The sequence below is a fragment of the Strix uralensis genome, chromosome Z (assembly GCF_047716275.1).
Source record: "Strix uralensis isolate ZFMK-TIS-50842 chromosome Z, bStrUra1, whole genome shotgun sequence".
Classification (NCBI taxonomy): domain Eukaryota; kingdom Metazoa; phylum Chordata; class Aves; order Strigiformes; family Strigidae; genus Strix; species Strix uralensis.
The window spans coordinates 55,184,978-55,212,310 of record NC_134012.1 but is presented as its reverse complement, the minus strand read 5'-3'; the positions used below and the strand labels follow the sequence as shown (position 1 = coordinate 55,212,310).

General features: G+C 53.9%; 1 pseudogene; it reads left to right on the top strand.

Moving 5' to 3' along the window:
• The window catches only part of LOC141938274 (hydrocephalus-inducing protein homolog), a 105,681-nt pseudogene extending 79,604 nt beyond the window's left edge, over positions 1 to 26,077 (top strand).
• Positions 26,078 to 27,333: the final 1,256 nt, after the last annotated feature.

The window sequence follows — 27,333 nt, the reverse complement described above, 5'->3', positions numbered from 1 at the left end:
GAGAGGGGAAACCTTCAGCTCTCTACAGCACAGCAGCCTGGGGAGGACTTCAGGTCCCAGGGAGATTTAATGGGGCTCTGCAAAGAGCGGGGCAGCCCAAAGAGGTGCCCACCCCAGAGTTAATGGTGTAGGCTGGTGCGAGAAGGATTGGTTTATTTCCCACCGTCCGCTTCCTGTAGCAGGAGGCAGGAGTCCCGGGGGGTTGGGCACCCCAAGGGTCCTTCTGGGCCAGCTGGCATGTCATGCATTTTGAGAGTGCCTAACTCAATTAATGCCGCCTTTTCAGCTGCTCCGCCCTTGGGAGAGTCATCTTTCTCCTCTGTGTGAAACCCTTCCAACTGTGAGCTTGCTTTGCTTGCTTCCTCTTTGGTGGTACCTGTCACCTCTCCCTCACCCACTTGCCTCCATCACCCCACAGCTGTCCCCAGCTGTCCCCGGTGTCACCTGGACCAGGCCAATCCTGTCTGCTCGTCCCTTGCCCCGGCCCCAGGAGCTCAGTGGGGCCATTGGACTGTGAGCACGTTTCCTGGGAGTATTTCTGCCTTGCTCTTGGTAAAGCAGGGGGTAATTAAGTTGTGCTATGGGAGTGACCTTTAATAATAACCCAGCAGTGATGTTAACTCGCCTTTTACACAGGGTGAAAGCCATGCACAGCCTTAAATCTGTGATTTCTGCTGGTGCCACAAACCCTGCTCCTCTGGACAGGAGGTGGATGGCGGTGCTGGTGTACTCAGGGGGTGGAGCTTCAGTGTCTGTCTGGGTGATCTGGGGATGCGACCCTCGGAAGTATATGAAACTGGAGCTTGTTTTGGTTTGTTTCTCCTTCTGCGTTAGTTATCGTTGCTGCTTTACCTTCTCCTGTCTTTCCCTGTGGTGACCCGCTGCAGAGCCCCATTGGGAGGGTGCGCTGTGGCATCGCTGCCTACCCCGGGCATGCTGGGCAGCCTGCACCAGTGCGGGCTGGTGGAGACACCTCCTGGGGTTCAGCAGATGCTGTCAAGATGAGCAGGGACGTTTCCTTCTAGGTGAGGACTTCAGGACATGCACCGTCATTGCATCTCCCTCCTTTTCCTCGCTCTGCTCTTGGCACCGTGCAGGGACAGTGATGCGAGGTGGTGGGCAGAGGGGCCGTGGTTGGCTTTTCCTGTGGTGCAGCTGTGAGCCCCTGTGCTCTGGAGGTTGCTTGGTCAGGGGTTGCAAGGTCTTTGCGTGCTGCCGCGGGGTGCAACGAGGCACCCAGAGCGCATGGGTGCCTGGGCAGAGCCCAGGTACCTGCTGGTCCTCAACCCCCAGGATGCCCCAGCTCAGGCTTGAGCTGCTTTCTGGCTTCCTTTAGGGTGAAACTGGCCTGCCAAGCCCACCCAGCCTGGCCCCTACCACCTCAGACTGTCCTGTTCACCCCTTTTACAAACTTGTTGAGATCCAGCTTCGGCCTCCTGCAGCCTTTCCCTAAGGAGAGGAGATTGAGAACCTCTCTCTTCCCAGGGCCAGGAGCCTCCTGCTTGCCTTTCTAATCACCCAGGAGCATCCTGCTGCTCTCAGCTGGTTATGCTCAAGCACTTCTTCTGCTCCCCCCTGTTTCCTAGTATTCTTCACCCTTGCAGACACACCCTTTGTGTTTCCAAGCTCTAGCGCTTGTCCCCCTGAAAGCATCCTGAAATGGTGAGTGTCCAGATCCCTGCCACAAAGACGGCTGGAGCACATCTCTCCTCCTTTGCTATCGGTCACGGGAGTCAATACAGTCGTCTGTTGGCAGAGATGATTTTTGAAGCATCTGGTACAATTGTAATTGGTACGGATTACTTTAAATAGCATCTGCAAAATACTGCTGTCAGGGCTTGTTTAATTTTGAACAAAGACTGTAATTGTATTTATTGTTAGAGCTACTGATTTGATCGGAGGGACCTCTGGGCAGAGTCGGATTGAGAAGCATTTTTCTATCTGATAGAGAATCAGGAGCTCACCTGATGCTTATAAATCACCTGGCTGATGTGCAAAGCACAAGGAAGGAGAGGACTTACTGGGTCATGCTTTGCCATCTGTAAAAGCAATTCAAGTCAGAATAACTCCGGTAAAGTCAGTGGAGACTTCGTCCAGGGCTGTGACCTGTCAAGAGAGGGAAGTACTGCTGCCAAAGGATGATCTCCACAAAGAGCCACTGTGCCTGCGATGCCAGTGGTGGCTGGCCCTGGTCCAGCTTCAGCTGAACCAAAGTGCCTGAGGAGCTTTAGTGCCTGTCCCCTGCAAAACTGGACCAGCCACATCCCGTGGAAGTACTCTGGGAGAGGCACGAGCCCTGTCAGATGGAGCCTGAGGGGCCTCAGACCCTCCTCTGACTCTTCTCATCGAAAGTGATGGGATGGTCAAGGTCTGTGGGCTTCAGCAGGAGCCGAGGAGTCTTGTGCACCCAAAAATCAAATCCTGTGGCTCCTGCTTAAAGGTGCTGGCGAGCTTTGGTTGCTGCCCCAGGAACATGAGACACTTCACTTCCGCTGCATCCATTCCCACACAATTTCTGTTTTCAAACAAGAAATCAAAATTCTCCCTCATCTCTCAAAACTGACATTTTTTTGACTTGGATAAGTAAGTGGCTGTTGAAATTGTGTATGAACTTCGAGTTAATTAATACTTGGTCACAGTGGGACCGCTCGCTGCATTTAGATGAATGCCAAATCCAGCTTAATCCCTTCCAGCATGTGCAAGACAGGAGTTGGAGGTGTCGGATCTCACCGCAGCAATGTTGCTTCTCTTCTCTGTCTCTCTGCTGCCTGGTCTGAATTTCAGTGGGTGGTTCAGTAAATACACAAACCTTAGCTCAGCAGGGGAATTTATCCAAGCAAAGAAATAGGCTTCAGGGCCATTTGGATGAAATGCTGTTCAATAGTCACTCTTGATGAGGGCAAACCCTCACCACTGCCTTCCTCAGCTGCTGGCCAGTTGGCCCAGCTCAAGCCCAGTGTTCCCACACCGTGCGCTGGAAAGGCTTTTGGTTTGCACCTGTATTATATTATTTTGTTTTCAGCAGCAAACACTCTTGAGCTGTCTGTAGCTGGCTCCAAAGTGCCTTTTTAATATGCATCTGATGGCCAGAAGGAGAAATAAAAGTGCACTGTAGGGGCCTGTAGCCTGTTCAGGTGCCTCACGGGCATGCGGTCTCTGGTGCTTTTCCCTGTGATGACCTGAGAAGAGCTCGTGCTTTGCTGGGAGGCTTATTTTCACCCAGTGCCATGGCTAGTGGGGGCACCAGTGGGTGGTCCTTGGGGACCTGGGCAAGGATGCTCCACACGTGGGTGCCATGCACTAGGAAGCAGTCTCAGCACCGTTAAAACTCTGGCATTTAATGTGAAGGGGTGGTGGCTTCTGGCTCATGTCCTTGGTGCTGGCCGGGGCTGTGGGGAGCTGGGGCACTCCTCTTGCAGCGCTGCAGGGTTGGGGGGACGGTCCTCATGTTGCTGGCTCTCGCACAGCCTCAGCCAGCCAGGTCACATCATCCTGTGTGAATCTTCACATGTAGTTTGCAGAAGTGGTGGGATTTCTAGCTCCTCTATTTTGGGAGGTGGGTGTGGGAAGCTGTGGCCCTAGCAGGCTCAGAAACCAAGAGACAGGCTGAGATACTTTTAACAGGAGGTTGGGGAGAGTGGGTGACACAAGGTTGTCCTGGCCTTAGCAGGAAGGACTCCTCTCCCCCTGGTGTCAATCCTCCCATACTCCCATTAAATCCCCACTGTTAATTCCTGGATGCATTTTGTCTCACCTGAGGGGTGGCCAGGTTGGGTGAGATGGACATGGAGGGCTTAACCCCTTGCTTTCAGCCCCTCCAGCTCCAGGATGACCTGCTTATGTCAGGAGACTCCATCTCTCAGCTCCATGGTGCTGGTGGAGGCACATCCACAGCCCTTCAGCCCCTCTGGTTTGGGATGGGTCCTCTCTGCAGGTGGAGGAGCTGCTCTCTGCTCCTTGCCTACCTCCCTGCATTCACAGCCTTGGCCAGAAGGTGCTGGAGGGCAAGAGCTGCCTAAAGCTTGGGCTGATGCTGAGCATCTTGTTATCTTCCCCTTTCTTCTCCTTTTTGAAGACAACCCCCTTTTCTTCAGCACCAGGAAGATTTCTTGTTCCAGGGATCAGCTTTCTATTGACACCTTGGGTTCCTCTCTCCCTTCCTTTTCATGTTACATTTCTTGTTGTTCATTCTGATTTCCCTCACTGGAAAAAGTCCCTTACCATGCTTCGTGCTTCTCCACAGCAGGGCTCACTAATCACATCATCTCCCAGCACCAGGTCCCAGAGGCTTCTGCTTTAGAGAGAAAAATATTGTTGTCTAGGCACCACGATCCCATGAAGTTGCCTCAAGCCATTCTATAAAACTAAGGGTAATTTCATAAGTGATTGTGGATTTTGCATCTTGGGGGTTTACCTCTCCTCAGGAGCTGTTCTTAACGTACAGTATTTATCACAAGCAGCTCTGAGAGCTGCGCTTTCATTTCCTGGCTAGGATGGGTCACAGCTAGCAGTTTTGGGACCATCACCATGACAATGGTCAGACCCATGCGCTGAACTGGTGCATGGACTGGTGTGTAGCTGGAGAGCTTCGAGGTGTTCCTGGCCCTGGATGTGTCTGCCCCTGCGCTGCGGGCATCTCCCTATCACCAGGGACAGGCAGCGTTCAGCTGCAGGCTGCCCGGAGGCACCGTTGTTGCAGATGAGCTGGATTTATTTTATCCTGAGGCAGATGCCCAAGGTAGCAGCTGCTGGAGGTGTTGAGCAGGTGGGTCACCCCTCAGGGCACCCCAATACTTGTTAAGGTGCCTCGGCTGAGAGGAGCGAAGGTTGCACTGGTGGGACTGGAGATGGGCGATGCTCTGCAGGGGCAAGCGCATGCCTTCGTCCCCTCCAGTCCTGCTTTGCTCTTCCACGTGGACGGTGCTGAGGTCGCCTTTGGTGTCCCCCATGTGGTCCCAGTAGCAGGCAGAGGGGGGGCTGGGGAGGAGTGACAGCGCTGCTGCTCATCGGTCCCTGCTTGGGGCAGCTCGCCTGGGCAGAGCCTTGTTCTTGCATGTGGTTGCAGGAAGGACAAGTCAGGTGGGATCTCTTGGGGGTTGTGAGGCACAGAGCCTCTAATCCAGAAATGGAAACCAGCCTTAAATGATGAGCTGCAAAGCTAGAGACAAATACTCATTTGGGAGCACGTCGTTAAAGGCACTGAGTTCCCAGCTGGGAAGGAAGCACCCACATTGCTGTAAAAGATGGGCCTCGTTTGCCCTCGGGAACACTTGCAGATAGGTGTGGTGACAGGCAGGCATGGTTCCAGTGTGTCCTCCATGGGGCATCAGAAGGGTGAACAGAGTTACTGTGAGCACCTGCTGCAATTTGAAACAGGGAATGTAGTCTGAGTCACTGGGAATGTTTGAAAATGTTAAACCGAACACTCTTTACTGACACGTGTTGGTCCAACTATCAACTCAGTCCTGTCAGTAAGATGAGCTGTTGAACTGCTTTGCTGAATCATTTGCCAAATTGGTCCTCAAATGGTTTGCGTTTAGAAGCTGCTGGGCAGGTGATCATGCCGTTGGTAAGTGCCACATCGGTTATAGCCTTGTTTCAGCAGAGCTGCTGCCCTTTTAGCGCGAGGTGTGGTTGGAGCCGTTGTTTCACAGCCAGGGAATACCGGCAGCACAGCAGGAGCTGAACCTTGTCATCGGCATTTGCTGTGTATTGATTAAAAATGACCAAAGCTTCCTTTCCCGGAGCACCAATCGCTGCTGCTTCGGTGCTCCTCAGGGATCAATGGGCTGTTCAGTTGTGAGTCTCTGCCTGGAGTTGCTCAGCGTGTCTTTCCACGCTGCCCCGTGTGTGTGGGGGTGTCCCGTACCGGGCTCCATGGGTGCCCCCGCACGGTGCTGGGCTCTGTCGGGGTTAGGGCACAGCAGGCTCCGGGCTTATCCCTGCTCCTGCCGTACGGCACTTGGAGAAAGCCTCGGGCATTGCTGCTTGCTTGTGCTGACCTGCAGCTGCGGGTGGGTGACAGGGGAAATATTCCGGATTAGCACCTGGTAGAGCTGCAGAAGTTCTTGCTTTGGCCCTCTGGGTGGGGGAGGCACAGTCTGCAGCTGTGGGTGCTTTCGGGAGGGCACTGGTGGGTCTGCACTGGCTTGTTGCTGTCCGGATCTGCCCCTTTGTGTCTCAGGTTCACCTTTTCGCACAGTTTGTGTATCTCTTCCTCTCCTGCTGTGCTTTTTACCTCCCTACAAGGCTTTCACCTGTGTCCTCTTCCATTTCTCCTTGCAACCAGTTGCCAGCTGCCTGCGCTGCCGCTATACCAGCGTCATCCCTAGGCAGCCCCATATGCTGACCTGCTCCATCCTGGTTTCGGAGCTGTTGGGTCAGACCCGTTACTGAGTTCACACCACCAGTGCCCAGCCGGGGGCCGCATCCTGCTGAGGAGCTGTTCGTGCAGGCTTCCCTCCCTCCCACTGCAGGTCCACAATCAAAGTTATGTTATTTTCCAGGTTCAGCCCTCCAGTACCTAAATTTTTCATCAAACCCCAACCACCAAAGGAGGGGGGAGCCTGGTCCAAGTGCTCGGTGTCTGCAGGGAGCAGCTGCAGGGATGGAGGTGTGGAGGAACCAGCCAAAGCCCTGGGAGCCGCAGGGAATCCTGCCCAAGAGCCAGCAGATGCAGATGACTCCCTGGAAGCAAAGGTAGATTTTCTTGTACACCTACTGCTTGCGTTGCCTCCCCCAGCTTGCCACCAAAAAGCCGCGCTTGTGCCCATCCCCCTTTTTGCTGCCCTGCTGTCATGTGCCCTGAGGGCGGGCTGGGCAGCAGGGCCAGTGGCTGGACACGGGGCTTCTGGGGAGGGAGAAATCGGATAGCTTTGCTTGGAGAAGCCCTCTCAGATCCTACGGACCTATGCTGAGTTTGGGGTTTTTTTGGCTTGTTTTTACACTGTAAAATGAGGCTTTTATCTGCATCATGATGTGAAGGCTTCCAGTTTCCTTCCTGTATCAAGCTGTGCCAAGTACTGTGATCTCCATGTACCACCTTCTCAACCCCAGCTGGAGCCGCCTGTTTTTATGTCTCTGCCTTCACCCGAAACCTGCAGTATTGCAGGGATGGCCACAGAGCTGTCTTTGATAAAATGAGACTTTGCAAAGTCATTGTCTCTTCCTCCTGGCATGGAAAATGGCCTTTGGTCTGCTGACCTTCCTGGTGAACCTCGGTGCTTTGGAACTCGACGTCCATGCTAGTGGGAACTGGCGCCTTGTTCTGCATTGTGTGGGACAGAGGCTGCTCCTGGGGCAATAAAAAAGGATGCAGGAAAGCATGGGAAGTTCTGAAAGCACTGGCGTTGGCATTAAGTTCAAGGAGAGGGGTTGCATCTGCTCACATCCAAATATCGGTCATTTTAACATTATAACTGCACATTTTTTCTGAATCAGGAGAAATGATACCCTGTAGACGTAAAGAATAGTGTGGCTGAATGTTTTCAGATAGAAGGGTGGAATCATCTTTATTTCCTGCTTTGTTGCCATGTATGCAGAAATAAAGCAAAGAAATTCAAGTAGATATGGCTAAGTAGGATCCAAAAGTGCCTCAAAGGATATGTCTGGATTGCAGCTTCATCTTCCGCTTGTGTCACTGTACCACATAACCTCCCTGGGGAGGTGGGAGACCATAGGCCTAGGAAATATGCGGGTTAGAATCTTTGGGAACAGGCGCTTGGCAAAGCTTTGCTAGGCTTGAAAATGTGAAGATGAGAGAAAGAGCATTGAATCTTCTGATTCTGAGCTTCATCTACCGGGGAGGTGTAGCCTCTGATTAGGTGTAAAGATGTCCCATAAATATTCTTGCAGATTCTGCTGATGTCAAGGCCCCAGCACAAAGCACTTCTTCACGTTACTGAAGAAGCAGGTATTACTACATTTCAAAAGCACTCACAAAGCCCTCGCTTATTAAATTAGGGATCAGAAGCCCAGGGATGAGGTTCCTTTTGAAAGATGGCACCTCTGAGGTCAACCACCAGCTCTCAGCTGCTGCAAGACAGAAGAACACCTCGGCTGCCTTCTTCAGGAAGGTGTTGTTCAAGAGAATGACCTGGTGGAGATCCTCAGCTCTCCAGCACTGATGGCTGCACGAGATGAAACCTAAGCACTCTCTGAAATGGAATAGTTGTGCCAAGTCCTTATTTTCCTGGTTTTGATACTTCTCACTTGCAGCTGTGTTCCTGTTTTTGTCATGAAGAACCTAACCTGTCGAGGCTTGGGGTTCTGGGCACATTCCTTGGGCAGGAGTGAGCGAAGCTGGGCTGGCACAAGGGTGCAAAATGCCCTTGAGGTCTCTGCCAGGACTGAGGGCTGAGTGCACTCAGCTTCCCCATGCAAGCTTGTGCGTAGGAAGTGCAGATGGAGCCCGTGTCTCACCTGTGGGTGGGCTTGGACCCACTCTCAACGGATGGCACGGACATACCCATACTTGATTTGCGCCCAGGTCCCATCTCAGCTGCTCCTGGCTGGATGAGGTGGTGGAGCCTGCAGCAGAGTGGTCTCACCCAGACCAGCCAGCTGCTTACTGCAGCCCATGATGCTTGTTTTCCAGTTGCTGCCATCCACTGCTGCGGAGCTGGAAGGTGCTGTGGAGACTCAGAGCCTGGTGGGGATCAACAGACTGATGCAGTTTGTGGAGGCAGAGCCCGTCACCTTGGGAATGGAGGAGGTAAATGGGAATCCATCTTGTGCCGTGTTTCCAGTGTGGCAAGCAGTTATGTAGCCCCCCTCCCACTGGTGGCCCTCGATGCTGCTCGCAGAGTGGCCTCACGTCCCTCCAAGCCCATCGCACAGCGCTGCTGAAGCAACTGGTCACTGGAGAGGCCACGCAGGACGTGTCGTAGGGTTGACCTGTGCAGCAGCTATGGAGGGCATTATTCATCTTGTTGCTAATCAAGTGGTCAACAGGAAATTTCTGCAGTAGCTTTTGCTGTAGCATCTTGAGAGAGCGCAGCATGCAAATCGGAGAGAGTGAAAAGCATCAGGAGTCAGATGAGCTGGGCTGGAGTCCTCCCTCCCCAGCTCTAAGGGCTTTCACCTCCGAATACTGTGTTTTTCTTAAGGCAGTAAAAGGTGCTTTTAAAGGCAAGTTCTGCAGTGAAGAGAATTTCTTGCTGCCAGGAGACAGCCCAAATTACTTTAATATGTAGTGTACTAATTAATGCGTTAATGAGTGAGTATGGGAGAAAATTTTTCCCGTGGCCCCTCCGCTGGTAAGTGGAATGGATACAGGATGAGATTAGGGTGATTTTGCCTGTGTTTGAGGAAGAGCCCCCTCCAGCCACGCCTGTACTTCGCTCCAAGCCATGGGTGCTCTTCTGCATCAGTTTCCATGCTCGACATCTTGATCTCTCCTCGCCTACCTCCAGGTTTTCGATGTCCTGCCGCTCTACGGTGTGCTGCAGCCAGGTGAGAGCCAGCGGGTCATGTTCACCTTCTTTGGCTACACAAATATCATCGCCCATGTCATGGTGCTGTGCAGGGTGGAGGGAGGCCCGACCTATGACATCGTGCTAAGTGGAGAGGCTTCGCTCATCAGCTACCTCCTAGACATCACAGAGATCGACTACAGGCTGCAGGTACCACACGCTTCTCTTGGCAGAGGTCCTTGTCGTGAAACCATCACCGGCGGGTTGCCACCCACCTAGGGCTAGGGCTCTCTCCCCTTCCCAACTACTTTGTTGGCTCTATGGCTTGGAAGTACAACCTTGGAGTGATATGTCCTGCATTCAAGCTGGTTTTTAAAGGCCATCTCCACCCCCCTCCAGCTGGGAATTCCTCCTCCTCAAGGTAACTAACAGCACCTCCTGGGGCAGGCAGGGTCCCAGTGGTGATCTCCAGAGGGACGTGCCCCAAGACATCCATCTGCTGATCCACTCCTAAAGCCTGAGGTCCAAGGAGGTGCTCTCTTTTGATGTTCTTGATTAATCAACAAAATAAACGAGGGAGGAAGTTAACTTGGGCTTCCCAGTCACTGTAGCTGGAGAGAATGTCCTAGAATAATCCCCACTTCTTTTTGGTTAAAAACCCCACAGATATTTCCAGCTGTTGCCCTGTCTCCCATTTTGCTGTCACTGCAGGTGCTTTTTCTTCTGCAATGTCTTGATGCCACCTCCTTTGTTCCAGCTGGGTGTGAGATGACACCATGAGGTGCAGAGAGCTTGTCTCCTCCTTGGTTTCCTTATGACTGATCTCTGTGGTTGGCATTGCCCCTCTGCATGCCGCCATCAGTATCTGTTCCTGTGTAGGGCTAAGGGGTGCCCTGTGGCGGTGGCTTCTCCAGGTTAACCTGGGAGACTCAAGTGCCCGTACCTCCTCTGCCTCTGCTTTTCTCCTGTGTTGAGTTCATTTGCTCGCATCCCAATGAAAGCAGAAGGAGGTTCCCAGTATCAGGCCTGTGCCTTCAGCTTCCCACTCCTCTGTCCTCTCTTCAGCTGTTTAACAAAGTCACCGAAGCAGAGGTCACCCTGCCGAACAGCGGGAAGATGGGATTCACCTACGTGGTGCTAAGGCCCAGCGCAGGCACCGCAGACAGCCCTCTGCCCGGCGTGCCCCTGGTCCTGCCCAGCACAGTGAGTACGGAGGTGGCGCGAGTGATTGACCCTGGCTCTGGGTCAGGCTGCCCAGCAGGGGGTTGTAGGGGAAAAAAACAAAATTAAAAAAAAAGAAAACAACCCACAAAAGCAGACAGGAGAGACAGGGCTGCAAGCAGCTGCTACTGGGAGGCAGGGAGGGTCAAGCAAGCGTGGTCCTCATCGCCCTTCACGGCCTTTGCCAGCGGGTGACCCTGCTGTCACACAGCAGCCACCGGCCGGAGGCACCAGTGCTTCGGTGGCTCTGGGGACCCCAACTGCTGAGTGCTCCAGCTGTGCGGGCACTGGAGCCACACTGTGCCGGCTCTCCTGAGAGTCACCTTTCCCAGGGTGTGTGATTGGACAGGGCTTACTCCTTGTCCCTGCCTGTAGCACACCCTGCCAGTCCCCTGCCAGCACTGAGCGGGACTTAAATGCTCTCACTTGGGCATGAAGCTGCTTTGCCAGAAATTGTAGCAGCCCCTGTACCGGTCCCCCACTCCCTCAGCTTTGCTGCTTCGCAGCAGCTTTGTGGGGCAGTGAGGGGGCCAGACAGGAGCAGGGCTGGAACAGTGAGGAGAGGACTTTGCAGCATCTCACCATCCCAACTTCTCAGTCCTGTGTTGCTGTCTTTGGGCTGGAGCAGCATTCCTGTCTAGTCCCTTTTTGCAGTGGGAAGAAGAAGCCAAAGGCGTTCACATTTCCTCATGCCTGTCTCCTACAAGGGGTGACACACTGATGCCCTCTTCCTGCGAACTTCCAAAGACCCAGCTCTGCTCAGACCCGCGCAATCAGTTGCTGTGACAGCCCCATTGGCACTGGCAGCTTGGCAGGGCTGGCTTTTGCTGCAGCTGTGTTCTGCGCTGCACCAGGGGCTCAGGGGACCAGGTGGCAGGATCTGTCCCGCTCAGCAGCTTCTCCCTGCAGCATGAAGGGGAGTGGGGAGCCAAGGGTCCAGCCCAGTGTACAGAGGGTGAGCCGAGGAAAGCTGCGGCTGTGTCCCGTCACCCCAGGCTATGTTGCTGTCTGCTTGCATTTGCTCTCAGCCTGGCTGGCGGGAGCCTAGCCTGGGGCTCAGGCAGCTTTCTGGAAGCCTGGAGAGGAGGTGCCCTTCCTGGCAACACCTTCCCTAGATCTTGTCCTAGTCTCTGCTCCTGCCTTTCCAGAGATGCATGTTTGCAGGTCACCGTGAGTCTGGATAGGCTCACGCACCCCCGGTGTAACCGCACAGGCAGGAGGTGTTTGGTTGGGATCATTTATAAGGGGTCAGGCCCTTCAACACCAGCCTGGGAACCGCTGATGTGCTGTGGCAGGAGCTGCTGGCCATGCTGAGAGTGTGGGCACTTCCCTTATTTTGCATAGTGGCTGGTAAAAGAGCTTTTATTTCTTCAGTCTGGCTCTTGCTAGCAGAGGGTAAACACCGCTAGGGGCAGAGCTGTGCTCATGCTGAGCAAGGGGCGGTCTGTGGGTCTGTCCTGGGGGAGTGCATCCCTACGAGCCCTCTGAAGGACCTAGTGTAGGAGACTTCAGCTTCTGGGTACAAGAAAGCTAGAAGGCGATGTTGTCTGATACTTTCTTATATATGAGGACCTGCCTTCTCTTCTCGGCGTGTCTGTCATCTGAGCCATCCCTCCACCAAACCCTCTTTGGTTCATTCCCTCCCTCTTCTCCCACACCCTGCAGGGTTAAGTTGGACCTGGCCAGGAGCAAGTCCTGAAAGTCTATTACCTGCCAGGAGTGCCTGGAGCCTTCTGCAGGACTTTCCAGATCCAAGTGGGTCACCTAGAACCAGAAGAAATCTCCCTGAAAGGAGAGGGGACCTTTCCCAGGATCTACTTGGACCTGTCCAGGAACATCAAAGGTGAGCACGGCCTGTCTGCTCCCCAGGAGGATCCCCTGTTTCTCCTCCATGTCAGATGCCCGTAGGGCAGCTCACACCTGCCTCCATGGAGCCTGGAGGTTTCAGGGCTGTCAGACCAACACTCAACCCCCCAGTTGCTTCCTGAAGCTCTGGCAGATGAGCCCGTGTGGGCTTTGCCCCAGGAACCATCCTGCAGAGCTTGCCAGCATGTGTCGGAGTCCTGGGAAGGTGGTGGCTGGACAGAAATGCTCGGGAAAGCTGAGCACAGGCTGGCAGGGATTTTGGCAGGGTTGGATTTGCGTCACATTGCAGGGGATGAGATGCTCCTATGTGGGGAGGAAGATGGGTGGGAATGAACATCAGGGTTGATAGAGGAAAAGCAGCGTCTACTTTCCATACATTGCTTGAGGAGGGTGTTTCTGGGAGAGGCCAGAGTCGAGGAAGTGGGGCTTCCCAGCTTAAATGGGAATGGCGCTGTGCCACGCTTCTATTTGTGGATGTTTTCTTCCTTCAGGAAATGAAAAATATGAGAAGGTCCTCAAGGAGGTGATAGAAAAGATGGAAGACAGCCAGAGAGAGGAAGCAGTTGTTCTGGGGGAGGCTGTGGCCACAGAGCCACCCCCAGATCCCTTGGATGCCATGGTGAGAATGGCTGCTGCCCCATTTGACACGTGCCTCCCTCCCCCGGTGTCATTTGGTCCCCTGCAGCCCGCAGCAGGCTTCCCGGTGCCCTGCTGGCACTTGGGACCTCCCTGCCCATGATCCTGCATCAGGACACCCAACCTGCCCATGATCCTGCATCAGCTCAGCATTGCCCCCAGGGCTGCCCCAGGGAGAGATCCTGAAGACCCTGCTCAAGTGATTGAATTTATGGTACTTTGGGATGGAGATGTAGGTCATCACTGGGGTATTTGCTGCTCACAACCCAAGCCCTGCCAGGTTTACAGAGCTTAATAGCAGCAGCCTGACTGTGCCCTGGGACTGTGCTGCCAGGACTGATCTCTAAGAGACAGCAGCTTTATCGTGGCTCCCTTTACAAGAGAGCTTTTGTCCGAGCTGCTTTGGCACTGGCTGGGGGCAAGCAAAGACTTGGAGCTCTGGAAGGTTCCCAGCTTGTCTGTCTGTTTTTCTGGCCAGATCAGCTTTTGTAACAGTGACTGGGCAGGCAAAGATACTGGAGTTCATTGCCCTTGAGATGAGGCCCTGACTAAGAGAGCAGGAGGTGTCACAGACACTGAGCAGCAAGACAGAAGGACCCCATCACCCCTCTCAACACAAGCAGGGGGGAGCCTTGGGAAGGACCGTTGCTAACCAGCCACTGCCTTTCCTTCCCTCAGCTGGACCCTCGGCTGCAGATGCAGATGGAGCAGATGCTGATAGAGGAACACGCCCTGGAGCAGCAGAAAGCTCTCACCTCTGGTCCCCCAGAGGCCACTGCCTTTGACCAGCACGCTCATCAGAGGCTTCTCAAGTTAGTAGGGCCTCTTGTACCCTATCTTCTTGTGCCCCAAGGGTAACACCCATCAGTGCACCCCTGCTCCTGAGAGGTCCTTGTGTCTGCAGAGCTGGGGATAGTGGGGACTTCAGAAAGGGTCTGATCCTGGTAGCTTTGACATGCTCCCTGTGAGCAGCTGAGTGTCCTCACTTCCACAGAGCCACCCTGAGCTTTGGAGGTGCTCAGCTCCCCACAGGCTCTGGGTCCTGCTCTTAGGGCTGAGGGGGTCCAGTGCAGAGCATCAAGCCCTTCCAGAGAGCACCAACACCATCCCTGCTGACCAGCTCTGAAAGAGGCAACTCAAAGCTGGCATCTTTGTTCCAGCTAACAGACCACACTGAGCAAAAAGAGTAGGGAACTGCAGAGGTTGACACACCCTTGACAAACCCTAAATCAGGTGGCTTGGATGCTGGTGGGACTGCAGGACTTACCTCGGTAACTTCCCTCTGCTCCTTCATGAGGAGGCACAGGCATGGTAGGCTCCAGTTCGGGAAGATGCTCTGCAAAACTGATCACGTATGTGCTTTCCCAAGTGTGATTGCTCTGGAAAAGGACCCTGCCGTGAATCTTGTAGGTGTTGATTACTGCATTTGTCGGTGCTGCTTTGGGGACAGATCTGGTTGCAGAGCAGTGAAGATTTCCTGTGCAGGCGAATCTTATGACAAGGTCCTGAAGCCATTTCAGGCTGGGGCTGTACACCAGGCTTAGCAGTTTCATTGAGACCAGTGGAGGTCCACTGGACTTATCTACAGTGGCTTTCTATAGCAGAGGAGCTGTGACCAGTATTCATTTTAAACTAGTTTTATTTTAAGGTCCCACTGGTAGGTGATAAAACCTAGGTCCTATGCTCCTCGTGACTTACCAAAGTCTTACTACCAGGTGGTCAGGCCTTGGGTTTCACGGGCTTGAGTTGAGTTTTTACAGCAGCGAATCCAGAAATATTCACTTTATTTGCATCTTCCATGCTCTTGGAAATGTAGCCAGGCTGTGGTTTAAGGACTGTCCTTACTCCTCCTTTCAGAGTTGAGCTGCCCGAGTACCTCCTGGACTTTGGGTACGTGATTCTCGGTAACACCCCCACGCACGTCGTGAGGATCACCAACACCGGGCAGTTCCCTGTGTCCTTCCACACTGATAGACGGGTCCTGCATGACGCAGGTAACCGGTGCTGGAGAGACTTCACGTGGGCTTGAAGGAGCTGTCTCTGACAGATTAGCTTAAGCCACTAGACATGGGGAGTTTTTTTGAGTGCTTGTGTGTATAACTTTTTCCTCCTTGGGACCCTCTGCCTGGTGCTTTAGAGCCTGAGTTCTCCTGGCCAGCAGTGCTCAGAGACCCGGCCTGCCTGTGCCTGCCCTAACACTTCCCTGCAGGGGCTGGATGGGCTGATCACCTTGGTCACCTCTCAGCATCTTCTGCTCTTGGCTACCATGAGCATCATCTGATGGGCACTCCATGGGCTTGTGTTGCAAACAGATGGACGTTTTGTGGTTTGGAAGTGCTTTGTTTAAAGTTCATAATGCCATAGCACTTCTGTTCAGCCTTTATTGAGAAGACAGCCTGTGAGGCCCTCTGTTGTATCAAAATAGGCTTTCTAAACAGGCCTTGACATAAGGCTGCAGTACCAGCAAACGGTGACTCGCCATGTCTGAAGGGTGATCAGGTGCCTCCTCTAAATTGTTTTTCAGGGAGTACCATGGCATGGGGGAATCTTAGTTGGAAATTCTCCTTTGGAGAGGTCTGTGCATCCTTCCCTGGGGTGCCTAGTGAAGGAATGGTTGGAGCTCCTCAACTGAGATGTTTCCTTTTTACCATGTGGGTCTTGGATTCTGGCTGTGAAAGCCCTTTCTCCTTGTATGGTGACAAGGGAGAAGGAGTGGCAATCTTCTCCACAGGTACAAAGGGGTCCTTCACAGAGCTGCCAGCCAGGACATATGGCCTTAACGTGCTTGTGACACATTCATGTCTATTGTGCATCTCAGCTGCTTTATTTTCATCTGTTCAAGGTTTCAGTGTGGATCTGGACCACGTGAAGCACCTGCTCTGCTGTGAGACCAAGGTGTTTGAAGTGCGCTTCGACCCACAGAGCGCCAACCTGCCACTGGGAGAGGTGGACGTGCTCCTGCCCATCAAGGTACCTACAGCGTGCTTCCTCACCCCGCTGTGCCCGTGCACCTCTCGGGGCAGGTGGAGAGTCGGTGACAGCAACAGATGTCACTGGGGCTCTCAGCTGGATGCTCGGTCCTTCCCTAGGTAGCAGGAGGCCCCACGTTCCATGTCCACCTCCATGCCAGCGTGGCTGTGCCATCCCTCTGCGTCTCCAGGGACAGACTGGAGTTCTCCACTCTCCAGTGTGGGCAGTGCCAGGAAGAAACTGTCCAGCTCCACAGTCAGCTCCAGGTCCCCTGTAACTGGGTCATCACTATAAATGAGCCTGTTAAGAAGGTAAAGCACAGACAATGTGTAACAGGTAACTTCTCGGTTGGGCTTTCTTTGCCTCTCTTGCCCTTTCTGCCCCTGTGGCTGCGTGAGCACTTGGGCCACAGCTCATCTGAGGAAGCTTTGGAGGGTACAGAGCAAGGCTGGCTCACCTGGACCTGTGCATTAGCTGGTGCTTCACTTCTCTGCCACCTTCCCCCGTTCCTCCTCTTCTGAGGATGGTGCCTCCCCATCTGCCTGCCCTGCCTGTTTTCCCTCCAGTTCTAGGCCACAGGTGGCCTCGGCTGGTTTGGCTGTGGGTGCCCTCAGCACCATGACGGTGTCTCAGAGCACTGGAGGAACCGAGGGTCTGTCCTCGCAGACCAAGGAGACCTCACACAATTGTTTTTTTGTTCTCAGATGGACAGACATTGGCCAGCGAGGATGTGTCGGAAGGTGCCCCAGAAGTTGAAGGCCCAGCCCTGTGTCTTCAAGGCGCTGCCCTCGGCTGGATCCCTCGCTCCAGGACAGCGATGCAACGTGCGAGTCAGGTTGTCACCCACAGAAGAGGTGAGATCAGCAAGTGTCACCCCCAAGAGGTCTGGCAGGGCAGTGTGGTAACGAGAGCCCAGCACAGGGAAGAGGAGACGGCGTCTGCCTCCACAGAGAGCTTTCTGCAAGCACCGTACCCACTGTGCCTCAGTTCCCCCTGCAGCACACTCTTCTGAGAGGGGCTTTGAAATCCCCCTGGGGAGCTTGCTCAGCATCAGGGCACGGTGAGGTGGCTGCCTCTCGGCGCATGGGGGGAAATCTGCCTGTTTGCCCTCGTCTCCCCCTTCCACAGGCCTGTTTAAGGCTGCAACGCCCTGGTGCAGAGCAGCTGGTGCGCTTGCAGGGGATAACCCTGGAAGGGCCAATCTAGGCAAGTCCTGCTGCTGGTACCAGCAGACAAAACAGCCACCAGGCACCTTCCTGGGCACGGCAGGACAGTTGTCTGCAGTGGTGTGCTGCCAGCAGTCCCTGTGGCTCTGGCCCAGCCTGCCTGCACGTTCCCAGGCAGTCTGGGAGTCAGGTGAAATGATGGGGCATTCCCAAAAGCAGTTTGCCTGTGGCCACTGTGACTTGGAAACTGGCAGTGGGTAACAGGATGGACACAAGTGCTTCCGTGCCTGGGAACAGTCCCAGGGATGTTTTAATTGCTGTAGAGGTGTAACCATCTTGTGTCTGGCTTTGACCAGAGCCAATCACTGAGCAGAGAAGACGACCCTTATTTCTAGCCAGTGAGAGCTCATCTGCCTCATTCATAGAGCTGATGTTTGCCTGATGCAGCAGTGCCAGGACTGTGTCTGGGCAACATAACCCTGAGGACCTTTCTCATGAGCATCACACTCCCTCGTGACTAGGTGAAAACATCTGACAGTGCATTTTAGATTCGTCTGACACCCAAATATCCAGTTACACTTCACACCAGGATTCATCCCAGTTACTCAGAGCCAGCATGCAGATGCTGTAGCCCCTGCTGGAAGTAAATATCTGTTTTCTATTCCCCTTAGAGGTACTGGTGACACCCCTGCCCTGGGGCAAGAGTTGAATTTGAGGCCCTGTCACCTGGGACTTCATGGAGGAGCTTTCTGTGCTTCTCTCTTTTCAGAAGTCCTATAGAAGTGAGCTGAAGATTAACATTTGCCAGAGCAGCCAGCACCTCCAACTGCAGGTCTTGGGGTGTGGGCTGGAGCCACAGCTGGAGTTCAGCCCCCCAGTGCTTGAGCTGGGACCGTTGCTGCCGTACAGCTGTGGAGCAGAGGGGACAGTGGTGGTGAAGAACCCATGCGAGTTCCCCATCGAGTTTTACTTGCTGGAGTTCGACCAGCAGTACCTTGCTGAGGAGCAGGTGAGAGGGAAGGTCTGGCCCCCATGTGCATGCTCCCGTAGCTTCACAGTGCTCCAGCATTCCCGGGTTCGTGCCAGGGAGATGGAGACAGTCCCCAGGGCAAAGTCTGGTGGCATTTCAGGGTTAGCCAGCTCTGCTGGCAGACTGTGGAGGGGCTTGGATAGTCCGTGTTGTTAGAAACACGTCCTGCATATGGCTTCTCTTCCCTACATGCACAGATCCTGCAGACGCTTAAAGACTACGATTGCCACAACACCTTATTGCTGCCTCTGCGTGCCCCGGGTGAGAAGCTGCCCCCTGAGGTGCTGGAGTACTATCAGGACCAGAAGAGGCTGCAGGATGAGCAGACAAAGTCCAAGACTGGGGAACCAGCAGGCCAGGACAACGGTGAGGGTTTGGCATTGGCTGTCCTGAGTGTGGACACAGTGGGGAGTCCAGCCCGCACGCCCCAAGCTCTACATGAGAAGCCCAGGCTTTTAGCAGCCACCCATTCCCCAGCTTGGTGGAGGAATTCCAGCATGAAGGTCTGTGGCTTGTAACACGCATCCCCTACCAGCCCTGAGTGCAGCCAAAGCAAGCTCATATCTGCCTACCATGGACCGGGGAAATAATCATGTTGTCCTCTTGTGTCCCCTAACCACAAAAAATAGGATTGGATGAGTTCTTCAGCCAGCAGGGCCAGGTCTAATATCACCAGCTATCTTATATTTGTTCCTTCCCAGCACCAAAAGCACAAACTCAAAATCCCCCCGAGGGCAGAGACAGCCTGGACAGACTTCTCCTTGGGAAACTTTCCATCTTTTGCACGTGGCCGTGCAAAGTGGCAAATGTCAAAGAACAGATTGCCTGGCCATGTCCACCCTCTTCTTCCCTCCCTGTGGCCTTCCTCCTCAGCAAACTTTGAAGATGTCCAGTCTCTGTCAGATCAAGGAAGAAAGTCCTCTGCTGGGATCATTCACACTGTCTCATCCCAGAGCTCATTCATTTTCCCCTCCGTGTTTGATGAAAGCCAGTCCAACAAGTGGACTCTAAATCTGAATGCGGAGGAGGAGGAAGGTGTTGAGAAAAGACAGGGGATGGGTAATGTTGCAGGCAGGGCAGGGACAAGTGAGAGGCCAGAGAGGTTCTCCCCAGTTTTGCCAAATGAGCACCTTTTCCCCCAGGAGCTGCTGGGATCAGGATGATGCTGTTCCCTTTCCTAGGCAGGGCAGCGCGCTCTCTGTCCTGCGTGACACTGCAAGCAAGATGGCTTTTGGTGACCCCCTAAGGGCAAAGGTGGGAGCTCTTTGCAAATGCTGTTATGGTGAATTCAGAGCCCAGCTACATCTCCTGGTATAATATTCCTAAAGCATCCAGCTTTTGGATAATGGTTTGATCCACAAATGGAGCCTCTCCCTTGGGACGGTGTAAAATGCCTGGTTCTGCCTGTCCCCCCTTTACTCAGCAGGACCTGGGACCAAACTCCCATGAGGACCATGTTGACAGGGCACGGGAGATTTGGCCCAGTCCTTTTAGGTATTGCCAAATGCTTGCTCTTTCCTCTTTCTGCCACCCCATTTCCTATACTCTGAACAGGCACCTTGACCACCATCTAGGGCAGACCCTGATCTGCACAAGCCTAAAGGAGGGGCATGGTGAGACCTCGGTGTGGTGTTGGTTTCAGCAGAGTCTTCTCTCCCAGGATCTGAGGGGATGGGGAGGATGATCAGGATCATAGGTAGGCAGGAGGCTGACTTTTCTATCTGGTTCTGCACAGCAGAGCATCGGCAGAGCATCACCAGCAGCAAGGCAGCCGCGGGAGAACTGACTGACAGCCCTGTCTATAGGGCCATCGCCCGCCACTTTGGCATCGATATCTCTGCAGAGGGGCGCGCGCGAGGGATCGTCATCATCATCCATGGGGCACCCCTGACAGGTAGGTGAGCCGCAGCCCGTGTCTGCAAGGAGTGGGGAAGCAGGAGAGACACATCCTGGTGGGTTGTGGTGCTTGGTTGACCAGTTGAAGCGAAGCGAGGTAAGCCACAGCTCTGCTGGTACATGAAATGGTCCCAGGCCTTCACCAGCTGGGGCAAGTGCTGTGGCTCACCCTGTGTCCACACAGCTAGGCTATCGTTCCCCCACACAGGGTGACCACGTCACCGTTGCTTCGTGGGAGCACAGTGCCTAGTGCCCATGTTGCCTCATGGGAGCAGTCCCTCGCCCACGCTGACCCCCAGACCGTGCCCAGACGCTGCCTGAGGCAGCGCTGGCCAGCACAGGCTGGTGAACGCTCTGAGTGGTGGCGGGACAGGGCTCGAAACAATGTTCTGGCCCAGGGTTGAGGTCACCACGAGGGACAAAGTGCTCAGCTGGATGTGAGGTGGAGGTGATCCTCCTGGCTCTAGAGGAGAATGCTTCTAGCCATGCTCAGCTACCTCCGTCATGGTCTCCCCTAAAGGGGCACTTGATTTCCGACTGTCCTTGAAACTTTGAAATCCTGTCTGGGGACTTTCTAGAGCCTGTCCTGAAAATGCTTCACATGCAAGTGTCACCGAGCACTCTTCCTCTCTCTCAAGGAAAGACAGCAGCAGCGGTTGCCCTGTCCAAATATTATGGCGCTGCCTGCTTGTCCATCGACACCGTGGTGAGAGAAACCATCTCGGACAGGAGCAGCTCAGCAGGGCTGTGCGCCCGGGAGCTGTGCATCGGGGCTGCCATCGAGCAGAGCTGCAAGGAGGCAGAGGGTGCCGGTAAGGAGAAACGCTGGACCTAGAGCAGGGCTTCAGAAACCCACCATGACCATCCACTTCTGCTTGCTCCAGAGAGGAAGTCTGACAGCCCTTGGGTCTCCTAGGGAACATGGGTGCAGCATGTAGAAATGCAAAGCCATTTCATAAAGCATCTCGTGTTATTAAAAAAAATAATCTCTGTTTTAAGGGCTCAGACAGGGGCACTTTTACTGCCTCTGGGCTTCTCAGCACATACTCCTTTTCCTAGGAGTGGTGAAGCACACCTGTATTTTTCTCAGGGGTTTTTTATATTTCCTCAAAGCTGAATCCAGCTGGCTCCTCGTGGCCATCAGGCAGAACTGCTGCCCACTTTAACAACAAAGAAGCCCTCTGAAGCTGCTCATTAAGCACTAGACAACTGACTTTGAGTGTGGCTTCAGAAACATGAGAGGAAGGGAAGAATAACCTCCCAGAGTTTCAGATGAGACATGCTGCAGATGAGCTCTTTTCTCCAGAGGTTTTCCTATACACACTGTCAGGTCACACAGCTCGTGCATGTGGTGCTGTTCTCCACCTGAGACCAGAGACTTTTAGAAAATCTGGTTGGGCAGTTGGTGCCCCGCGCTCTGCAGGGTGAGGCCAGACCCTGGTTCTGGTGGGGGAAGTTTTGCATTGCTCCGCTTTGAACCTGGTTGGGTTGGGAGCTGGTGGAAGGAAGAAGGGTCTGGGCCTCAGGTGGAGTTATCCCATGCGGAGGATTTAGCTCCAGTGGAGATGGGGGATGCAACTGGGGCAGGGCTGCATGTTACCATCTCCATGTGAGAATGCAGGATGGGTGCAAGGTACACAAATGATGCTCCTGGAGGGTGGAGCCTTGGCTTGATCCATAGGGGAGCTAGTGTGCAGTGTCACCTGAGTGCACATTTGTGAGGAGGGACGCGGAGCTGTGCCTTAAAAACTCTCTGGCTTTAAAATCCAGTATCAGATGGTGTGCTTTACCATGCTAATAAGAGAAGCAGGGCAGGAGCTGCTTCTGGAGATCGGTGCTGCTAGTGCCTAGCAGGCTGGGGAACAATGGCCGTGTCCCTGCCAGGGCGCAGGGCTGTGCCCGTTGGGGTGGAAGGTGCCTGCTTGCTCCCCACTGAGCGTCTGTCCCCTCCACAGGTCAAAACGCAGATGCGTCCCTCAGCCTGCAGTTCGGCACCAGGGCCAAGCGCAGCCTAGACATGAGACGGTCCAGCTCTGTGGACAAACTCAGCCTGCGGTCCGTCAGGTCCTGAGGCCAGGTGAGTGCTGCGGCGGGCAAGAAGAAGACAGATGGCCCCACACCCCAATCCCAGAAACAGCATCTGATGGATCTGACAGGCTCCCAGGTGAAGCACGATCTGCACTGGTTAATGCCTGGGACCTTTCTGTTGCCTCTGAGAAGTGAAGGGGCCGCTTCCAGTGGAGGCTCTGTGTCACCCAGAGCCTGGTGCGGGGGTCTATAGTGCAGAGAGCCAGCTGGGCAGGCTGGGCGTGGCTCGGGGTGGGAATGAAACCCTGTGCTCTGGCAGAAAAACTCTACGGCATCTTAACAGATTGTTGGCAAAGTGCAGTCCTGGCTAACGTGACTGCAGCAGTGGGCAAAGCTGCCGGGTGCTGCGCTGGGGGCTTGCGAGCTTGGGTCTCTGCTGGCCACGGATGCACCCTCCAGCATGGTCCCCTGGAGCTGCTGGCCTGCAGTTTTTTTCTAGTCTCCTGCTAGTGAGAAACCCCAGCTCCAAGCCCAGCAGTTGGAATTGTTTGGGGGTTTCCAAAGTGGTTGATTTTTCTTGTGGTGTTCAACATTACAGGGCTCATCAAGTTCTCACCTCTCTCCCCTTCCCTGCGTTCCTGCGCAGCGATGGCTGAGCATCAGTGGCAGCACATCAGGAGAGCTGGGCTTTAGGAGCTGCGTGCTGCCCGAGGACCTGCTGGTGGCCATCCTCTCTGAAAGGCTGCAGGTACGTGGGGTGGGGGCAAATGGTACGTTCTTGCTACAGAGAGACAGGCAGCGAGGTACAGTTCAGAGAGGAGGAGGGCTGTGCCTGCTCTTGGAGGAGTCCTGGGCTGCGTGCAGGGATCCGTGGGTGAAGCTGCAGATGCCATAAGTTGGCAGAGCGTGGGGAAAGATCAGAGCTTGTCTGAGCTGCTGCACTTGGAACTGTGATGGCTGGTGATCTTTGACATCAGGCTTTAGTGACTAGCTGAGAGCCCAATGCGTGCAACAGCTGACTTTCTCTTCCTTTTCGACTTTATCTGCAGCTGAGTGACTGCTACCAGGGAGTGGTGTTTGATGGCCTGGAGACCCCCTTTGCACGCGACACGGCGTCTGCTCTCCTCTGCCTGCTCAAAGCTGTCAGAAATCGGCCTTACATCTATTTTGTGAACCTGTTCCAGGATTATGCTTCTTTGAAAGCCAGGGAGATGGCCGCAAAAGAGCAGGAAGGTGAGACTCTTCGTCTCCGTAACTCTGAAATCTTCTCTCTCAAGCCCTCAGCCTTACCCGTGTGTATCTGGGTTACCAGCAGAACTTGTAAGAGATGTTTTTATTAATCCTTCCACCTTCTGCCTCGGTGTAGCCAGCACTCAGCTCACAGCTGCTTAAAATTCAACAATGCTGAGGCTGACCTCAGTCTCTAACATTAAAGCCTGGGCACAAGTGCAAGCTGTTGTGGCTCAATAACTAATCACTGGCCAGCTGTCCACAGTGCTGGTGCATGTGAGCCAGGCAAGGCATGGGAACTCACTGGCCAGCGATAGTTTGGGGGCTTATCTGAATTCTGAAGCAGGGATGTGAGCTCGCCAGTATCTCCTGGCAGGATGATAGGCTGGGTCAGGACAGAGTTGTGAATCCTGGCAGCTCACCCAGAGCAGCAAGCTCTGCTTGCAGGCACTGATGGTTTCTCCTTGGTCTGTGCTGAAGGACAGGAGTGGGAGGAAGCTGCCAGGAGGGAGAAAGCACGTCTCTGGGAAATGGAAGAGGACGAGTATGATGCCCTCACCGAGGAGGAGAAAATTCAGTTTGATAACAGTATACTGCAAGTCCAGCGTGAGAGGAAGAAAAGGTCTGTAAGCCTTCAATGGGTGCCTCCCCAGGATAGTGTCCCCAAAGGGTTTCCCTGCTCCGGAGACCTTGGTTGTGCTCAGAGGGGTTACCAAGGCCAAAAGCGTTAATTACCAGCAGCACAAGGATTGCCAGTTCCACCTCCCTGGTTCCCAGCAGAGGAGGGACCTTCCTCCGGTGAGATGAGAACATCTTCTCTCCGTTTTAGTGGTGAGCCCTTCGGCTTTGACACTGGCTGCAGGGAGCTGGGCTCTGTGCTTCCCTTGCCACAGTGCTTACAAGTGTCTCTAAGTTAATTATGTTCGTTCTCATCTTCATCGCCCTTCTTCTCCAAACCAGAGGGGTTGTGGTGTGGGTTGGTGTGAGGCGCAGCTGTGCTGGCTTGGTTTGGATCCTGGTCCTGCTGTAGGTGAGGGAGGCCCTTGCACTGCTGAGCTCCCAGGGTTTTCCTTACTGAGTGACACCAGCCACAAAAGCTGGTGTCTCTTAGGCTCACCTTCAGCTGCAGCAGCAGGTGAGCCTGGGAGAAGCTCTGATCCAGCAAAGCAGCCCTGTTCAAGAGGATACACAGGATAAGCTTAAGCCCCTATTAACCTGTGGTGGTTTGACCTTGGCTAAATGCCAGGTTCCCACCAAGTCGCTCTATCACTTCCCCCCTTCCCCTTTTTTCTCAACAGGGCAAAGAGGGGAAAGAAAATAACCAACCCTTGTGGGTAAAACAAAAGCAGTTTTAATATAAGCAAAGCAAAGGTCCGCGCGTGGAAACAAAAAAAAAAAAAAGAAAAAACCAACAGATTTATTCACTACTTCCCATTAACAGGTGATGTCGGGCCTTCTCAGGAAGCAGGGCTCCAATACGCGTAGTGGTTGCCTCGGAGGACCAAGGGTGACCCACCCCCTTCCTCCTTTCTCACAGCTTTATGACTGAGCAGACTGAGCAGACGTCATATGGTCTGGAATATCCCTTTGGTCAGTTCGGGTCAGCTGTCCTGGTTGTGTCCCCTCCCAAGATCTTGCCCACCCCGTCCCACTGTGGGGCGGGGGGGAAAATGTCGGAAAGAGCCTTGGTGCTGTGTAAGCACTACTCAGCAGTAGCCACAACACCAGTGTGCTATCAACACCTTGCCAGCTCCCAACATAAAACACAGCACCATGAGGGCTGCTACAGGGGAACCAATCCTGGCTCAGCCAGACCCGGTACATAACCCCTGCCTGAAACTTGGGGAGGGACTTGCTTAAAGCGAGCCTGTGTTTCAGCACTTCTTTCAACCCCAGCTGAAGTTTGTTTCCCTGGGAGGAGATCACTAGGGCTGCTTCAAACTGTGATTTCCAGGACAGGCAGCACAAGTTTCCCATGGTCCCAGCTGGGCTCCAGCAGGAAACCTGGTTGTTTGGAGCCTGTTTTGCAGGAGGGCAGTTACTGCAGCCTTTGCTTTCTGATTGATATGGCTAGTCTTGCTAAGGAGCAGGCTGTGCCCAGGGAGAAGGGCTAGATAAGCCAAGTATTGGTGCAGGGATAAGCAGGTGTTAGTGATTTGTGAGCTGGTTTAGTGATTTGTGAGCTGGATATTGAGAGCTTCAGGCTCCAGTGTGGAGCAATGGTGGATCAGTCTTTGGCAGCATGCTGGAGGTGTCCAGGTGGACCTTATTGGAGAAGTAGTGCAATTTAGACCTTGTGACAGCAAAGCCTAGATTTGGCTGGCCCTGGAGGTCCCCTCCCACTTCCCTCACTTTGGATGTCCCAGCCTCCCCAGGTTGAGGGAAGTCCACAGAGCTGGTCTAACAGTTGTGCCTGGCCTTAGGGTCAGTGAATGAAGTGTGGGACCAGCTAGGATTGCAGCGAGCCCCGATTTCTGGCAGTGACTCTCGGGGATGTTTTCTGTTTGTCTTCCTGAAGGAAGATGGAGTGGCTGGCTCGAGAGCTTGAGGAAAAGCACCGGTGGGAGCTCGAACGCTTGAGGGAGGAAGAATTGCTGAAGAAGTTGTCTAAGTGGGCCAAGAGAAAGCTTGGAAAAGACAAAGAAAATGCTTCAAGGAAGAAAAGCGAGCCTGGAGTCAGGCAGGTGGGTGGTTGTGTTTATAGAGAAGAGTGAAAGCCCTGGGGACCCGCCTGCTGAGCCGTACCATTCCTGGCGAAGCCAGCAGCCACCCGCAGTGCTGGGGGTGAGTACCTGGCCATCAGCAACACACGGGGCTGTGCTGGGAAACAGCAGCCAGTGTTTGATCGTGCTGCTGCTTCACCAGGGGTATTTTCGCATGGGTTTGTTGGGTAGAGCTGTTCTTCTAGGGTCATGCTGCCTTTGAGTCGTGGCTTCACGTAACTCCAAGCCCTAGATAGTTTTAGTTCAGCATTTCTCCCCATTCTGCATGTGACTTACACCTCTGAGCCATGACCCGCCTGGGATGTGGTGTCTTTTGCTACCTGTCTGGCAGGAGATACCACCAGGCCCTTTAGGTATTCATTAGCAGCCAGACTTCCCAAAGTGTCAGCCAGACACAGGGATGGATGCTCAGCACACCAGAAACGTGCCCGGAGGACTGCACAGGAGTAAGGAGGTGTCTTAAGTTCCCTGTTTGGGTTGGGGAAGCTGTTCTGTTTCTCAGCTGGTTTGCAGGACTCCTCACCAGTCTGGCACTGGGGAGTTTAGTTTCAGTTGAGCTCAGCTGGGTACCAGCTGTGTTCTGAATTGGGATTTGTAGAGCACCTAGCACAGGTCTCAGATGAGGCGTGGGGTGCTATTGCAAAGATCGCCGCTGTCCTACAGCATTTGAGTTGGTGCTTTGAAATGCTCACAGCTTTTTCCTGCTCCTCCTGCCCAGAATACGAATGCATCCACTAGCAACACCAGCGCATCCACCGGCAACCTGTCCAATGTCACCGAGGGGGGAGAGAAGAAGGGATCTGCAAAGGAGCACCCAGACTCTCTTGCAAGTAACAAGGAAGATAAGAAAAAGCAGAGCAAGGCTCCCCTGACAGAGGCCTGCCCAGTGGAGGTTGTGCAACCTGCAGACCCAGAACAGGGGGAAACCAAAACTGAGGCGCAGAGTGACAGCAAGAAGAACTTGGCCCTGAGGTTTAAGATCTACAAGGCATCACAGAAGGATGTCACACACATTTTGTCATCCTGGGACAGGGCTCAGGGTATCCTGCTGTCCCCTCTGAACCAAGAGGTGATGCAGCACCAAGTACAAGGCCAGCACCAGCATTTATCCAGGCGGAGGAGCCGAAAGGACAGAGAGAAGGAGCATCTAGAAA